The 13,202-nt window shown below is 36.6% G+C and overlaps 1 pseudogene; it reads right to left on the bottom strand.

Moving 5' to 3' along the window:
* Positions 1 to 212: 212 nt before the first annotated feature.
* Positions 213 to 1,316, bottom strand: LOC122477028 (annotated as a pseudogene).
* Between the last annotated feature and the right edge of the window lie 11,886 nt (positions 1,317 to 13,202).

Below are 13,202 nucleotides of genomic sequence, written 5' to 3'. Positions count from 1 at the left end.
AAGCCCCACATCAGGTTCTGTGCTGACAGCAGGAAGCCTGCTTGGGACTCTCTCTCTCTCTCTCTCTCTCTCTCAGCTCCTCCCCTGCTTGTGCTTACATGCTCTTTCCCTCCCTCCCTCCCCCTCTCTCTCTCGGTCAAAATAAATAAACTTAAGAAGTAAAATTGTAAATTTTTTTGTAAATTTACTTTTTATTATTAACAGGCTTTAATTCACTTTATATTTCTTGTATAAAACTGTATGGTGGCCACACGTGGAGCCTGGGTTCCCTGCATGGAGACTTTGGTGTGGGTCTTTACAAAGATGGTCAGTGAATTCCTAATAAAAGACTTGGTGAACACATTCTCTTTCCAGAGTTAAGAGGTAAAATAACTGTCGGGGCACCTGGATGGCTCAGTTGGTTGGGCGTCTGACACTGGCTCAAGTCATGATCTCCCAGTTTGTGGATTCAAGCCCTGCATCAGGCTCTGTGCTGACAGCTCAGAGCCTGGAGCCTACTTCTGATTCTGTGTCTCCCTCTCTCTGACCCTGCCCCACTTGTGTTCTCTCTCTCTCAAAAATAAAATAAAAATATTAAAAAAAAAAGAGGTGAGATAAATGTAGGTCTTGGAAATGGCATCAAATGGTGAAGTCACCCAGGGTGACAGTGCCCTAGCTGCACTGACAGACACTGACAGACAGTGCAGGCCCTAGCTGATGTGTAGGAGGCGTCAATACTGGCCATCATCAGTAGCTTCTTGGGCAGTGCCTCTGGGGGCACGATGAGGCCCACGAGCAAAGAGCCACAGGGGCTGGTCACCTTGCATGGAACAGTGTGGGGCCTGCTGATCGTGTTCCCCCAGCAGTCTTGTCCCACAGGGACCATGGAAAGCTTGCCCAGGACGATGGCTCCACAGATGGTAGTGGCTACCTCCTTTGGAATACTTAACACCCAAGAACAATTCATCCATTGTAATCTCTGATGTCAAGAAATGCCTTGAACCTGGTCCACTGGCCAGCATGGGTCTGCTTTTACACAGGTATAATCTTCAAAACACCATCCTTGTGGGATGCCCCCAGTTGAAAGTCAATGATGGACAGGGAGAAGAGACAGATTTCCTCAAAGAGACTTGATCTTTATGTTCTTGACCAGGCAGTCCAGCTTGGTGATGGGGATCCACTCCTTGTTCTTGGCCTTGCCTCTGCGAGCTCCATGGCCTTGGCCCCAGATGGTGCTGCTGCTGGAGCCTCCTCAGAAGCCACCCCAACACCCCATTCCAGGGCCCTTGCAACCCCCCCCCCCCAGGCCTTCCTACAGCACCGGCATCATCCGCCATTTAGTGTTTTCTCAAAAAAGAAGTGAACTCTTTGTAAATTTAAATCATTTGCCTTCTCCATTATCATCTCAATCATTCATTCTGGACTGCCAGCTACAGAAACATTATTGAGACCAACAAAAGATCATGTAAGATGGTTATAGTTACTTAAGAATATAAGAATACTCGGTGCAGTAGGTCATGCAATATTTTTCCTCACATGGCTCCGTTGTTTCTGTAACTATCTCCAACATCACACTAAACTCAGTATGCTTAACACAGAACTGATGCTCCTCTTTACCCCAAAGAGCGACTCCAATTGACCTATCCTTTTTCTACTAACTGGTCACAGGCATACAAAGCTTAAAAAGCTCATTGACAGCTTTCTCAACCTCCAACTACTCCACAAATTCAATCAATTCCTCCCTCTCAATGCATTTGAAACCCACCTCTGAATTTCCTCTTTAACTACCAGCATCCTAGACAAGGTTCATGTTACAATAGTCTGTTTGGCTTCTTTAATTCTAACACTTCAACACAAAAAAGTAAACACTTTTACTTTCCACATATAAGTTTATCCCTATCCCATTTTCTGGGACTAATTTTTGTCCAGGAGGAATGTTAGTAGTCAAGCCAGTAAATGAGCATCAAACTTGGTTTGACTCTTTGTTTCCTGTGAGTCCTCAATAACTGGATTCCTTTCCTTGTTCTCTATTCATATTTGATTACATTCTGCCACTGTTCTGGAGCCTCTCTTCTAACTGCAATGACTTCACAAACATCCTAGCTTCCTAGAGTCTGCTTCTACAGAACACACCATTGGATAGGCCCCAAATGAAGACAACTGCCTGAGCTTCTGCCATCCCGGAAGTGCTAAAGTCTCTGCCGAGTACCAGTACCTCTCGGCTGTGATCTTTTATTTGGTTTGGATTCTAACATGACCTCTTCGAAAAAATATGAGTCTAGTCCCATATTCAGAACACTGACCTTGGTTCAGCCTACAGATGTTCCCAGGTCACCTGAGTAACACACAGCAGTTACTAAAAACGAGTAATTAAAGAAAGCTGACGTGTTTAAAACAAATGGTTCCATGGCAAAGCTAACCAGATTGAAAAACAAAAAACAAAACATCAGTTTTCACTTTCCATAAATAGGCATTTCTCATGATTCGACCATTAAAATCAGTCAACCAAATGCTTTCATTTATAAATGTCATAAATGTGCAAATTTTTACTTCAAAGTAAGTGCTTTAAAACACTATTGCTAATTGAAAACTGAAAATGTCAACACTTTCCATTGTGTTTTATTATTTGAAACCATTAGTGTTTTATGTCAGACACGTAAATAAAACAATGCGGGATCTTTCCATTTCTAAGGTGGTACTTGAAAATCACCCAGAATTTAATCATGCCTGCAAGAATACTTGTTGCAAAACTGACCTCAACGATCACGAAAGCTTTCTCATCTGACTCTTTGAGGTTTGTGCTTCTTGCATTTTCTTCTGAATGACAGGACGGGAAAGTCTTCTCTAATAATTATCAACATTGACAGAAGATGTAGTTAGTGCCAGGCTTTTTACAGCAGCGGGAAAAGCATGTAGCTGCATTTTTTGATACACTTAGGTGGTATTCAGTAGTGGTACAGAATAGAAAGATACACAGAGGACAGCCAAGTAATGCTAGTGTTTGAAATAAAACTCTGTGCTTCGAATGATATTTTTCCTTAAGGGTCAAACAATTATTTTGATTTAAAAATTCTATTTTTCCCCAAGAGTAACTGAAGACTGTTAAGGTAATGATTCTGCATGTGTTCAAACTTCTCACAGAGCCTTAATGAATACTCCTACCTCTCAATGCTCTTTTGCATTAGCTGAATCCTCTGGCCAATCAAGCCAACCTGTGGCTGGTCCAGCTCATTAGAGCCAGGGAAACTGATTCTGAGGGAATCATTGTACTCAGAGTGCTCTCAAGAGCTTCCTGTCCAATGTCAGGCCAAAGTCCTTGAGTGAAAGCCAAGAGTCAAAGCCAGGTAGACCAGAAAGAAGCATCACATCCAAAGAGGGAAGCAGGGTCACTGATGGCAGAGAGAGAGCCAAGAGTCAGAAGCCAGATGGATATTGGGTTTGAGTGTGATCAAGTGGGAAGCAAACAAGACAGCTTTGGCACAACAGCCTTCCAAAAAAGGCAAGATCAACATGGTGGTCCTTCCAGCTCCACCACTGATATGTGTACAAAAGGCAGTCCAGCAGTACCTTTCAATATGATATGCTCCATTTAGATCATCACTTATGGAAAACAAGTCACTAACAAAACGAACACTTCACCTTCCAATAGTTAAAGTCAGAATCTGTTTCAAGAATTAAAGATGAGTCAATCAAACACAATACAATCTATCTTATCCAAAACTCTATTGACTAACATTCTCTATTAATTGATTCATCTACACAACCATAATGCAATTATAACAGATAGTTGTAAGAAAGACCCTCAGGCTTTACAGCATTCTGAAGTACTTTCTTAGTGATGAACAAATTATATTTTGAATGGTTTGGAAGTCAACTGTAATCTATTTTTTTCTTAAATGAGAAATTAACTCAATTAAGCATTTTAACTACCTACTTATTATGCACAAGAGTCTATGACTAGAAAAAAAATGTAAACAGAACACTAAACAGGAGAAATAATGCTTCATTTCTGCTCTCAAGTTGTAAAATTAATACCTGACAGTTGTTAAACACACACTAAGTTCTTGGTACCACTTTTAATGCTTAACATGTATCACTTCCTTTAATCTAAATACCAATTTTAATACCTACTATTATGTTATACTTGAACACTGAGGCTTAGAGGTGTTAAATAACTTAGTCAAATTCACATGGCAGGTAAATAAAGGATCCACCATTCTTGATATACAGATAGGTAGCAGATACACACACGGACAAAAGGATAGAGAAAAGTAAGTATTTCTGCTTATCCCTACAATTTTTAAATGACAAACTACATCACACTCAATTTATAATTGAGAAACTGAGACATAAAGAGAAATTAAAAGTCTTAGGGCATAAAATGGAAATGGAATTCATTCCTGGCCTCTGAGGTTAAACTAAAAATGAAATATGAAACATATATAATAAAATATGAAATATATGGAACTCCCAAAACTTCAAAATTTTTGACATACAAAAATGACACTCTCTTATGTCTCAATTGATTACATCCTTCTACAAAACACTTAAAAGCACTATTATATTTCCACAATATTAGAAGTCATATTACCCATACTGCCACTCCCTGTGAAATCCCTAATTTGGTACTGCTATCTAAATGATGTGTTTAGGCATGCACATAATATTCAAATCTATTTTAAATTTAGAAATTTACTAAATTACTACAATGGTTTGATACAAGTGGTAACTAAGGAACAATGTTTAAAACCTTAACACTTTTTATCTAAAACTTCCAAAATATTTTCTAACTAATACTTTACAAATCCCAGATCTTGGTGATGTGGGTAAGCTCTTTAATTACCCTTCAACAGCTTAGAAATGAAAACATACAAAACTCAAGTGGCTTTCCACTGTCATTCAATGAGCTGGCAGTGATAGTAACAGCTTGACTTACAGGACATTATTTATTCCGGGCCATACAGTCAACCTCACAATGTCACATCAGGGGACATATTTTGTTTGCCTTTCATATAATACATGATATACCTTCAACACTATTCCACCTCAGCAAGAATATTAAAAATAATTTGGTGATTAAACGTAATGAATGAACCAGATGAAAACGATAAAACACTAGCAATTCCAGTTGGCACATACAGTGGCACCACAGCTGGTGTCCAGCAGCACCATTCTCTCTCTCAACGCACAGTTCCAGGCACTGCAACATCCCTGGCTCACTTTACCTGCCATCTTCCATTTGGCTCCCTTCCTTTTCAGACCTGTTCCATGGTCAGTCAGGTGAAATCTCTCGGTTCCATTAATGCTCACAAGTCATTTCACATTTATGGACTGTGAAGAGTCTGATTTGTTCTATATGTCATGTGGCCAATACTGCACTCTAAATTCTGTGCCTCATTAAATGTTAGCTGAATAAAGGAACCCCTCATTATGCAAAGAGGACCTAGAAATACTGAGATGCTGGCAGGCCAGAAGACTTAACCAACTGAACTTGTCCTCTGGTGAAATGCCTGATCCTGAGAAAAGCCCCTCTTCATGGTGACTCCACCAGCCTACGTTTTTCATGCACGGTAAGAACTTTCCACAAGTAGAGGATGCTAATACGTACAGCTTCCCCTCTACATGGTCCTACAAGCACACATTTCAGTTATCCCAACTTAGTTAAATATGAACAGTCCTGGACAATTTGATTCACATTTTGATTACCACAGTTTAGTAACTAGGAGAAATTGCTTCAAGTACAAAGACTAGCTCTTCAGTTCACAGATCATTCTGTACACAACAATCTTTGATCTCAATCAGCGACAAATCAAGTGCTTTCTTTCAAAGTCAGCCAGCGATTGGTCAGGGGGTGTCTATTATTCAGTTCATACATAGACAGCAGAAGGTACGGTTGTGCTGCCCCTTAGTTTTTCCGATGATAAACCCATGTGACATCACTCAAAAATGGATAACCCAAATAGGAAAGTGGACAACAAAATGTAAGTGCAACAAGAAGTCAAATTCCAAGAGAACAAAAGTAGATTAAAAATAAAAATAAAATCGCTGATCATGACAATGTTAACACCCCCATCATTCAAGGAACTCCAGCTAAATATGAAGGCACAGGAACTTGGGGAAAGTGATCTTAGTGATATAATTTAAGGAAGCGGCTGTAACAAAAAGGATGAAGCTGTACTCGAGCAAGTGATGCCAGCAACAGAATGTTCCCAAGAAAGGAACTCTGGATATATTTCATGACAGTGAACAAGTAACAAAATATTAGAAGTTGATCCGATCTTTGAAAACGATATGATAATTCACCAAAGCATTGACAAGGTTCTATTGTATTCTAAGTTACATGGTAAGAAGAAAGCAAGCACTATTCATACTACTCTTGATAGGCTGTCTAAAGTGAAATCGAACACTTTATCAGTGTTTCTTTTAAATTACAAGGTAGTACATAAACATTAGTTTTATTATTTTATTTACCTGTACATTAGCCGAAAATTAGAGAGTTGTAATATTTTGAAAGAATTTTCAAATGTCACACAAAAAAATCACAATTTCCCCCAATGATTATAAAGATCATTTTGCATGATTTGAAACCACATAGTCATTTTTACCTCTTGCAGTACCTTCAAAGTGAGTACTTCCTGTTGTTTATTATGGGTCAAAGTTAATCTCCTGCTAAAAACTACACATTATGTCCTAAACCAAACAGATAATGAATAACTATGTAGTTGAAGGCATTAGACAGCCATCAAGGCAGTGAAGACTACTGTGACCCGGTAAGAATAATCCAAGCAAAATCAAGTTCTAGAGAACCAGAGTCTCTGGAGCATCAAAAGTGTTCAGCATCTAAGTGTCAAGTGAATTAGTAACTGGATAATAAATAAAGGAACGAATTCAGTTTCCAACTAATCTTTTTTTTTAATTTTTGTATTTCATTGGGGCGCCTGGGGGGCTTAGTCGGTTACGCGTCCGATTCTGCATCTGATGTCCGATCAGGTCATGATCTCACAGTTCAGGACTTCTTAGGAATTGATTTGATATATTCAAATGCCCCATTTCTATATTGAACTTATTAATACGGTAATGCACAAGTATAGTGAAAATCACCTATTTTATAAAATAACATATTAAGAAATGCAGCATTTCTTTTTCTATCACATTTTGGGAAGCAACTGATGCTGCCATACTTTAATATCACCATCTTTAATTCACTGGAGCCAGGGTTGAGGCATCTAATGCAGCTTTCTGAACACTTTGTTGGTACTTTCATTCACCAAGATCGTTTGAGCCAAATCACCTTTTCACTCCATCTGTGATGCTGTCACTAATAACTATCACAACCCACAAACACGGATTCTCCTAACTACAGGGCTGCGTTTGCTTTGTATTCATCCTGTAAGAGGGTAGTGGTTGATATATAGCCACGAATTGCAGATTTTTAGTGTTCCTTAACAGGCTTGTTTTCTATTTGAGAATAGTTTACACATAATGTTACATTAGTTTCAGGTATATAACATAGTGATACGACAACTCTATACTCTGTTACGCTCACCAGAAATGAAGACACCACCTGTCACCATACAACAAATGATATTACAGTATCATTGACTATATTCACTATGCTCTACCTCTTATTCCCTTAACTTCTTGATTGTATAACTGTCAGCTTCCAAATACGATTACTGCCCAGAATAGGAAAGTAATGTTGATTATTATTCTTTGTATGATATAAAAATCTTCACAAGGGTTCTCAACTTGCCATGATTAGAAGTGGCTGGTGAGTTAACTGACAGCAGAGATTATTATTTTTTATTAATTTGGGTCAGAGAATTCTTACCTAAAAAGTGTTAGCAATAGAGAAAATGACAGTTTGAGTTCCAAATTCTCACCTGATATTCTCATTGCTGTCTACCATCAGTATGTTTTACACAAACAACATACTACATTTGAAAACACAACTCATACCCATATGTACACATAAAAGAACCTTGCATATCAATGTGGAACCTGCTGCTATATACCCCTTGCATGTTCCAAACCCTTAGTAGTGAGATATACTGAAATGCCCTTTGCTTCCTACAACCCGGCTGGGGAGATCATAGCCTCTGATGCCACTACTTCTGAATACAGTTCAGCACTCTTCCTAGGACTCAATCCTAAGTTCAGGGTTTGGGCCTAAGAATCAATAAACAGCTAGTGAAATTTGGTTCTCCATCCTATACCCTCCCTGTATAAAATCTGGCTTTTTCCATCTAATCTATTAGCAACCCTATTATTAATGGTTTAATTCCATTGTTATACACCCCAGATATGCCCATTCCAAGTGTCAGGTGCATATCAGTCCAAAGATGGAGATTCATAACACATTTCAAGTAAAAACACAGTAAGAGTCCATGCCAAGTTTAGTTATCACTTCTGTAACAGTCAACAAATTTTGAAAAAATAATCACATAGCATATCCCATCTTGAGACTGTATGATAAACTGTGGTTTTAGAGTCTATGTATTTTGATGATACTCTCTGGTTAGTTTAGAAACAAAGGAACATAATTCTATTAGGGAGGCAAGTGAGGGAGGATTTTTTTCTCATTAGTTCCTAGGCGTGGACTGCAACATTTATCTGTGAAAACACTAGGGAGAAATTAGAGGAGCACAAGTGTCCTACAAGAAGACAATAAAAGGTTATATTAAAACTACAGGTTTTGGGGCACCTGGGTGGCTCAGTAGGTTAAGTGTCCGACCTTGGCTCGGGTCGTGATCTCGTGGTTCTTGAGTTCAAGCCCCACATCTGGCTCTGAGCTGACAGCTCAGAGCCTGGAGCCTGCTTTAGATTCAGTGTCTCCCTTTCTCTCTCGGCACCTTCCCTGCTCGCTCTCACTCTCTCTCAAAAATAAACATTTAAAAATTAAAAAAGAAAAAACTATAGGTTCTAGTACAATATGTAATATATTGCAGAATATACAGAAATTAATGCATCCTATAAAAATATTACAATATAAATACTCAGATTTTTTAAAATTTTTAAATGTTTATTTATTTTTTTTTTGAGAGAGAGAGAGAGCAAGCAAGCAAGCAAGCAGTTGAGGGGCAGAGAGAGAGGGAGACACACAATCTGAAACAGGCTCTAGGCTCTGAGTTATCAGCACACAGCCCAACATGGGGCTCAAATTCATGAACCACGAGGTCACAACCTGAGCCAAAGTTGCATGCTTAACTGACTGAGTCACCCAGGTGCCACCTGAGATCTTTTTAACAGATGAAAAAACTGATTATTGTCTTCCATTTACCATTTTACCTTAATAATCTCATTGATTTTGATTCTTTATTAAGTTTAATATCATAGATTTATGAATTGTAGCAGTGAGAAATAGGTTCATTCAGATCAACTCTTACCGTGACAACAACTACAAAATATAGATAAAATATTTTAGAGAACACCCACATCTATTTAATGGCAGCAGAAAGCCATCAAGGCAGTGAGCATCTGTAGACCTAATATCCAGAAAGGAGTTGAGCCTAGGATTTTGTGGCTCGGAGAACGGTACAGAGGACTGGATAAGATGTGGTACTGGAAAAGAGAATACCTGAGAATTTTCCTAATCTGATAAAAAGTCTTCAAGTCCCAGATTAAAGAAGAAAGATGAACATCCAGCAGGACAGATTCAAAGAAAACCTTATCAAGAATAATTGTAATTCAAGTGCAAGAAACCAACAGTGAAAAAGAAAATCTAAAATGTGTCCAGAGGGGCAAAGTGTAATTTATTTTCAAAGGAGTAAAAATAAGACCAAAAGCAGACTTCCCCAAAAAGATGAAGGAAACCAGAAAACAATGGAATGAAAAAACCAAAGCACTGAAATAAATGACAGTTAATTTATATTTCTGTTTCCAGTAAAACAATCTTCCAAAATTATGATAAAAACACTTTCGAACAAATAAAACACAACTCATCACAAAGATTCTCACGTAAAGATACAAGTGCCAAGGGTTTGGTGGGGCAGGGCACAATAAAAATGATGCCAATGGAAGGCTCAAAGATGTAACAAGGAAAGAAGATATTTAAAAAACAAGAGGTCATTATGAAAATTTTCCATCAGTACATTTACAAATGATAGGACATGCACATGGTTTACCTATAAAGCAAAACTTACTGCAAGCGAATCCCGAAGTAGAAAACCTGAGTATTCCTCACCAGACTGAATCAAAACTTCCTATTTTCCCACAAATAAAATCTCTGCATCATCTAACTTCAACCAGTAAATTACATCATACATTTAAGAATAAATAACATGCATCTCAAACCAAGTGTTTCACAAAAGAGGGGGAAAAGAGAACATTCTTGAACTAATTTTATGACCAACATGATCAAACCAACACACCAAAACATAATAAAGGCTTCACAAGAAATGAAAATGAAATGCAACAACGTCAATGTACACCAAAAAAACCCTAAACAATGCATGAACACATCAAATCCAGAAATAGACAAAAAAGATAAAGAATACGCTGAATTTCTTAGAAGAATGTCACGTTGGTTTAACTTTGAAAAATCAATATTAGCCAGTATCTTAAAAGAATAATTACACAGTTTCTTAATAGAAAAAAGATATAAAACCAAAACAAAAACCTCTGGCAGCTCAGAAACAGAAGGACACATCCTTAATTGGATAAAAGTTTGTTTTTGGAACAAGTATATTTAGTGCAAAAGCGATAAAAGATTTTCTTCTGACACAGGGATAAAATAACAATGCCTGTTAGCACTGTATCTAGTCAGTATTATGCTGGAGATCTTAGTACTAACCAAAAAAAGAAAAAGCATAATAATTGGAAAGGAAAAAAATCAAATACTTGCTATGCAAAATAATGAGATTATTTAGAAAATCCAAAAGAATATGTAGCTAAATCATTAGTATAAAGTATGTTTGTTAGTGTAAACTATAATTTATGTCCTGAATATAAGATTATTAAAAAATAATTTCTATTTTTATATAGCACAATAATTAGAAAGTGGAATTTAAAAACTTATAGTGTTTGAATTTCCATATAAAATTTAAATTAACTTTTTCAATTTTTATAAAAGCACCCACTGGATTTTGATTGGGATTGTACTAAACCTACAGATCAATTTAAAGACATTTTGTATGTTAACAATGAGTTTTCTAATCCATGAACGCAGTACATATATAATTTTTTCAAGTAATATATTATTACTATACAAAAGAATCCTATTCTATATAGGTATTAAGGTTATTCATACAGGGGCATTTCACATATTGTATTAAAATTAATCCTAAGTATTTTATATTTCTGGGTGTTATTGAAAATATTTTTATAAATTCTATTTTTTAGTTGTTCAGTCTACAGAAACAAAATTTTTGTATATTGACTCATTGTGAAACTCTATTGAACTCATTTATTAGTTTTGTTTCCTATTCTGTAGATTTTCAAGATGTTCTACATGGTGTAATGATTTTGGACAAAAGCACCAAAACAATTAAATAGGGAAAAGATACAGTTTTAACCAATGACCCTAGAGTAACCAAGAATATACACACATATATATACTGGAAAAAATATCATAAAGATTTGTTCTACCTTATATAATATACAACAAATTCACTATTGATCACATACTTAACTTATAAGCTAACAAATATAATTTCTAGAAGAAGTTCTAACAGAAGAAATTGATAAATTAATAATTTTTAAAAGACTTCTCTTTATCACAAGAAGTAAGAAAATAGAGGCACCTGGATGGCTCAGTGAGTTAAGTGACTGATTCTTGATTTCTGCTCAGGTCATGATCTCACAGTCAGGAGATTGAGTCCTGCATCAAACCCCATGCTGGGTGTGGAGCCTGCTTGAGATATATTCATTCATTCATTCATTCATTCATTCATTCATTCATTCATTCATTCTCTCTCCTTCTCCCTCCCTCCCCACTTGCCTTGCTCATGCTTGCTCTCTACCTCACAACTAAAATAAAATCTTAAAAAAAAAGAAAACATATAAGCCATACACTGAAACAAAATATTCACAAAGCACATAGCAAACAGAATTTTAGCCAGAAAGTATAAAGCATTCTACACTCCTACAATTCAAGGAAAAAAAGCTGACAGAGGACTTCAATTTGCAAAGGTATTTATAGAAGTATATAGCAAATAAGCACATGAAAAACAGTATCATTACTGAGGAAATGGAAATTTAACCCACAATGAAATACTACTCCAGGTCAACCAGATTGGCTAACATTAAAAACACATACACAACCTAAAAACTACTAAACATGTATCAACAGAAAAATGGATAGTTATATTGTAGTGTATTTCATGACATACTACATAACAGCACAAATGATCTACAATTACATGTGTTCATATGCATGACTCATTAACACCATTACTGGGCAAAATAACCATCAAGAAGAGTACATATTATAGGATTCTACTTTCAAAGCAATTCTACTTTCATAGCAATACCATCACTGCTGGTAAAGTTCAAGATACGGGAGGTACATAGGGCTCTAGTTGCTCAAAGAACAATGAGGCCTTTTGAACTGGTAAAGTTCTAATCCTTGGCTTGGGTGCTAGCTACACAGGTGTGTTTGGTTTGTAAAACTTCCCCAAGCTGTAAGATATAAGATATGATCACTTCTATTTATCTGTATTTTATTTAAATGATGAGTTAAAACACTGTTTTAAACCAATACTGCTTACAATAGGATAATAAAATAGGAATCAAATATATTCAAGACCTCTGCACAAAAAACACTCTATTACTAACAGAAGATAAGTAAGATCTAAATAAATGAAAGAATACACCACATTTATCAAGTGGGACACTAAATACTGAAAGATGTCAATTCCCCTTCAAAATGATCTATACTCAACAGAATTTCCATTATAGACCTATCGTCAGTGGAAATCTATTTGTGGAAATTAATAAACATTCTGTAGTTCTTATGGAAATGTAAAGGTCGGAGAAAAACCACAAAAATCCTCAGGGGTTCAAACAAGTTAAAGGAATTACTCCCCTTGCTATCCAGACTTGTAATGAAGTTTCAATAATTAAGGGAGTGTGGTATTCTCCCACTGATAGCCTAGAAAAAAAAATAGAACATAATAGGAAGTAAATAGCAGACATACACATATATGGACACCTGAGTAATCAGAAATGTACAAATGAAGAGCAGAGGGATCATCTTATAATAACTGTGATGTGGGGTCAATTAA

The sequence above is a fragment of the Prionailurus bengalensis genome, chromosome X, assembly GCF_016509475.1.
Source record: "Prionailurus bengalensis isolate Pbe53 chromosome X, Fcat_Pben_1.1_paternal_pri, whole genome shotgun sequence".
NCBI classification, from domain to species: domain Eukaryota; kingdom Metazoa; phylum Chordata; class Mammalia; order Carnivora; family Felidae; genus Prionailurus; species Prionailurus bengalensis.
The sequence above is the reverse complement of the archived record's forward strand: the minus strand, read 5'-3'. Positions and strand labels throughout refer to the sequence as shown.